The following is a 5687-nucleotide window of genomic DNA, read 5'->3' as shown; positions in this document are numbered from 1 at the left end:
TGGGTGGCTCAGTCGGTTAAGCCTCCGATTTCGGCTCAGGTCAGATCTCACGTTCGTGGGTTCGAGCCCCGCGTCAGGCTCTGTGCTGACAGCTAGCTCAGAGCCTGGAGCCTGCTTCCAGTTCTGTGTCTCCCCTCTCTGCTCCTCCCCCTCTCATGCTCTGTCTCTCTCTGTATCAAAAATAAATAAAACATTAAAAAAAAAATCTGCCCTAGGACCACAGGTAGGAAGTGGCAGACTTGAACCCAGGAGTCAGGCTTGGGAGGCCCCGATCTTAACCGAATGCTACGTAGAGCAATGGAATACATGGCTGAGGGCCAAGTGGCCACCAGCAATACCACACCCATTTCTCCCCAAAGGCCCAGATGAATGCGCTGGAATTAGGAAAAGTGACCAACAGGGTAAGTAGTTTGGGGTGGGAGCATCAGGCCCCACATATACCGGTGGCTCTATCATCATTCCATCGCCTTCTCACGCTCTCAGGCTACCCAAGAAGGACTCAGTTCTGAGAATTTCAAATATCTGGGAGATAGGAAGAGACACCATTTTGTTTTATAAAACAATGAATCTGCTGCTGCGACTTATTTTTGATTCATATAATTAGCATCTCCTGTCATAGGAAGAGATGGTCAAAAGGTGGACTGAGGACCACTCAATATGGTTCACTTGTCAGCAAGAAAATGTTAAATGTAAAAGAACCCAATTTTGCACAAACAGAACCACGGCAGAAATGGCAATTCTATTCCCTTCTCAAAATATCCTGTTCTCACATGTTTTCTAGGCCCGTGATACAGCCCACCAATCTAAATTCCCTTTCCTGTCAGCTGAGACCTGGAGCTTGGTGGTCATCTGTGCATCTGATAGTTCCACTGTCTTCTCTTGTGCGCGTGCGGTTTTCACCACCTTTCACACCATGCACAAGCGACATCATATACAAGGCTGAGTCTTTTAAATAACAGTTACCATATTACAGCAGGATTTTACGGTTTAGACAAAAACCACTGAAAGTTTTCAAAAAAGCTACATCCCAATCATAAATCAATATAAATAATGCATATTAAATACACCCACAGCCATATCTGAAGCATCATTAGACTACATGGCTTAGAGCCCAGGAGGAATGTCAGATCTAAAAGTATAGCACAAGGAGACAGAGCTCATTAAATCTCTCTTTATGAGGTAGCCATATATTCAAGTTAATCCATGATTTTTGCTATTTAGGAATTCTTAGATCGAGTCTGCTTCTTTCTACCTATCTTAATATCTTCCCACTGGAGGGAGAGTTGGGGAGATGATCACTCATGCGGAAGGCAATGTTTATGAGAAATAATAACCTGTTCAAAACACCTACCCTTCTGAGGCCCACACCTCCCAGTTCTGTGCAAGGTCTCCTCTTCTTGGTTGACCTCCATTCACAGCGAACCTAACCCCCCACCCCCAATCTCCTGTCATCATCCGGGGTCCTCTCATACCCACGCGGACGAGCCTTCCCACAGCCTGCTCTCTCTGTAACTGGGTGTCCTCTTTCCCATGTCTTTCATTCCACTCTGCTCTAGCTCCTCACACCCAAAGATGTCCTCTGGACCCGGTCACCACCCTATACTCGATGCAGGCTCCGCTCTGCCAGCGTCCTTAAGCATCCCAGCACCAAGGCTACAGTCACCTCACCCAAACCTATCACCCCTCTTCTTTCTTATTCGGCTTAGAGTCCAGGGGTCATTAACTGATCTTATAAACCCTGTCCCCCTCGCAAAAAACTAACCCAGTAGGAGCCAAATGGTCCAACGTCTCTGAACGTACACCCATATAGATGTGCGATGCGAGTGGAAGAAGTCCACAACCATGTTGGCCAGACTAACTCGAATTCACCGAGCTGGCCCTGAACATGTCCCGCCTCCAACAGCGTCTCTTCAGTGCACTCATTCGCTCCACAACAAGTATTTCCAATTCCCTGGAACTCCTCAAAACATCAACATCCCCTAGTTCCCCTCTGGGCCTCTCACTGGCCTCTTACTCAATAGAGGGGAAAAATTTTTTCTTAATTGGATTAAATTAAACCAGCTGAGAGGAACTCCCTTAATTTCATTCCCAAACCTTCAAACCTATGCGTCTCCCTCCGTTAATGATGGACACCTCTCTGCCATCCAAGCCAGTCTCTCCTCCTTGGTTAGATCCTTCCCCTCAGAACTTACCATGCCTATCGCAGGGCCCCGCGGAGGGTGCTGACATGATGTGATTTCTGCCCCGTGCTGCGGATGTCTAAAAAGGCACACACCTCCCAGTGACCTCCCCCTTACCACTGTCCCATGAGGGCTCAACTTCTTTAAAGAACTCTCTAATTCTGAAACTTCTACGGAGGAGTGAGCTAACGTCTAAGACTGGTTTTAAATAACCCAGTGGTGAGGTGGGGAGAAGTGGGGCCACACCGTTTTGTTGGAGCTGAGTGCTGGGTATGTGGGGCTCATCATACTCTTGTTTAGACTTTACCATATATGTGCATAGGCAGAGCAATGGTCCCCCAAAGATGTCCGTGTCCTAATCCTCAAAACTTGCGAATACATTACCTTACATGGCAAAGGAAAATTCAGCTTGTAGATGGAATTAATTTGCCTATCCATTGACTTCAAAGTAGGACTGTCCCAGAGTTTCCTGGTGGGGCCAATGTTATCACAAGCTTCTTTACAACTGTGAGACAGAAGCAGAATGACAGATCAGAGTGATGCCATGCACGAAGGACTCAACAGGCCCTGGCTGATTTTGAAGATGAAGGAAGGGGGCCAGGAGCCAAGGGACGCAGGCAACCTCTGGAAACTGGAAAAAGCAAGAAACAGCCTTTATTGGAGGTTCCAGGAAGAACACAGACCTGTACATCCTACATGGTACCTCAGGGAGGCTGATGTCAAAGCTCTGACTTCCAGAACCGGAAGACGATTAATTTGTATTAAGGCACTAAGTCAATGGTCATTTCTTATAGCAGCAATAGGAAGCTAATATAATTTTTGGAAATTTTCCATAATAATCTTTAAGATTCTTCTCTGTTTCTTCACCTCCACATGTTTGTCTGAATCCTACCCCCACTTCATCCGTGAGCTTGAACTGCTACCAACTCGAGGGGGCATTTTTAGCTCCCTACGGGCTCCCTACAGGCACTGAGGCCCTCTGCCCTCTCTTCACCATGCCTCTCTGTAGGGTCCAGGCCATAACCACTCATGTGGCATCCATCAGCAGCTACCATTTCCATTTCATCTTCATTCCAGAAAACTTCTGAGCTCATTGAGACGGGGCGAAGATTGACGTTTCCCCTGGTGTGTCTCACAGGCCCTCAAAAGCCATCTACTCCACATTAGAGCGCTCCCTTCTACTTGCCCCAGCTCCAACCCTTTCCCGGTGTTTCCCCACAGATGACAATGCTGCCACCTTCTTGGCCAACGAGAGATCTAGCCTGGGGTGGTCTTGCCCGACCCACCCACCACCACGTCTGCGGGTTCAGTCTCTCAGGGCCATCTCGTTCTCTTTAATCCTCTGTCACCAGCAAGGCCAGGCCCCCAGCAGCTCACACCTGGATTACAACAGCCTCCCGCGTGGCCTCCGATTCCCCCCATACCCACCTCTACCCCCACTGTCAACATGGCAGCACAAGACTTCTTTGTAAACACAAATCTACTCTGAAATCCTCGGGTGACTTCCCCTGCTGTCTCCAGCGTCACCTCTCACCACCCACTCCCTTGTACACTTGGCTTGTCACAACAGCCTCACACAGCTCAGGACACCTCAAATTCCATCCCACCACCCCCTGAAGGCTCCTCAACTTCTTCACCAGCTGTACCCCATCATCCTTCTCCACACACCCCTGACTGCCCCCAGGCTCTGGCAGTCCCCGAGACAGAAAGAACAATGGCCCCTCCACACCCTAATCCCTGGAATCTGTGACTTGGTCACCTTACATGGCACAAGAGACTGCACAGGTACAGTTAATGTAAGGATTTGAGATGGGGAGGTTACCCTGGATTATCTGGGTGGGCCCGGTGTAACCACAAGGGTCCTCAGGAGAGGGAGGCAAGGGGCAAGAGTCAGTGAGGAGATGTGACAACAGAAACAGAGTTCCGAGAGGGGCTGCGGGATGCCGGCAGCCTCTAGAAACTGGAGAAGGTGAGGGAACGCATGCTCTCCTACAGCCTCTGTGGGGTGTGCTGCCTAGCCGGCACCTTGATTTGAGGACTTTTGACCTCTGCAGCTTCAAATGAAGTTACTAAGTCTGTGGTAATTTTTTACAGCAGCAACGGCAAACTTCACCCACACAGCCTCCACCCCCAACCCGAGGCCCCGGGATGGTACCCATACCTACCGCAAGGGGTCTTCACTCGAGCAGCCATGACCAGCTAACATCAAAAATGGAAAATGGGCAAATACGTGGCTCAGTCGATTGAGCGTCTGACTTCAGCTCAGGTCATGATCTCACTGTCTGTGAGTTCGAGCCCTGCATCAGGCTGTTTGCTGTCCCTTTCTCTCTCTCTGTCCCTCCTCGGCTTGGTCTCTCCCTCTCTCTCTCTCTTCCTCTCTCTCAAAAATAAATGAGCATTAAAAAAAAAAAGAACTGTAAAATGAATATTGGGGAGAAAAGCCAACAGTCAATGTCTCAGAGGGTCCTCAGAGCAAGGTTTGTGACAGAAAAAAAGAAACAGCTTAACCTGGTTAAAAAGTTACAGTAATCCATATGATGGAATACTGTGCAGCTATTTAAAAAAGTGAAGTTGCCATACAGGTCCTGCTATGAAAATCTGTCCAAAGATAGAGTGATAAGTGGAAACATGCTGGAGAGTGACAATGTGCAGGACAATACTGGAAATGTCATTCATTTAATCAACCGACACTGAGCCCTGCTTTGTGCCCAGCACTTATATCTGAGGCACTTGGCACACACAGACCAGGCCTGTGTTGAATGCCTACCTATTTTTTTTTAATGAGAGCGAGAGAGAGCATGCATGAGCGAGAGAGAGCAGGTGCCCATGCCTGAGTGGGGGAGGGGCAGAGAGAGGATCTGAAGCAGGCTCACGCTGTCAGTGCAAAGCCCAACATGAAGCTCAGACCCACAAACCGTGAGATCATGACCTGAGCCAAAATCAAAAGTCAGATGCTCAACCAACTGAGCCACCCAGGTGCCCCTCCGTGCCTACATTCTAATGGAAACCCCTTCAAGAATACTTGAGAAATGATGAACACAAGTCACCAGGATCTAGGAGCAGGGCTGGGACCTGAGGAGGCCACCAAGGGGCTTTTCGTGTTCTCTTCCCAACTATTATCATTTTTTACTCTGGACATTAGGTTATTTTTGTTATGAAAGAAAATTAATGAAAATTAGCAAACTATTATCCTGCAGACCAGTTCCCTCAAGCCCACAGCACACAATTCAGACTGTACTTGGCCATTTTTTCCACCCAGGATGAATTTGCCTTTGGTTTTGGTCACTCCCCTCTCTTGGCCTTGGTTTCCTGGCTGGGGACTGGGGGGTGGACAGCGTGGGGGAGTAGCTGGAATCCAGTCAAACTACTGCTCAGGGTGACAGGGAGAGTCAAGCAAACTGGAAACGTCATCAGCACTATGCAAATTGCAAGGTGCTACAAATCCCAGCGCCTACACTTCACTGCGAGCACCCAGCAGAGAGGCACAAAAGGCAAGTGGGAGGCACG

The sequence above is a fragment of the Suricata suricatta genome, chromosome 1 (assembly GCF_006229205.1).
Source record: "Suricata suricatta isolate VVHF042 chromosome 1, meerkat_22Aug2017_6uvM2_HiC, whole genome shotgun sequence".
Classification (NCBI taxonomy): Eukaryota; Metazoa; Chordata; class Mammalia; order Carnivora; family Herpestidae; genus Suricata; species Suricata suricatta.
The sequence above is the reverse complement of the archived record's forward strand: the minus strand, read 5'-3'. Positions refer to the sequence as shown.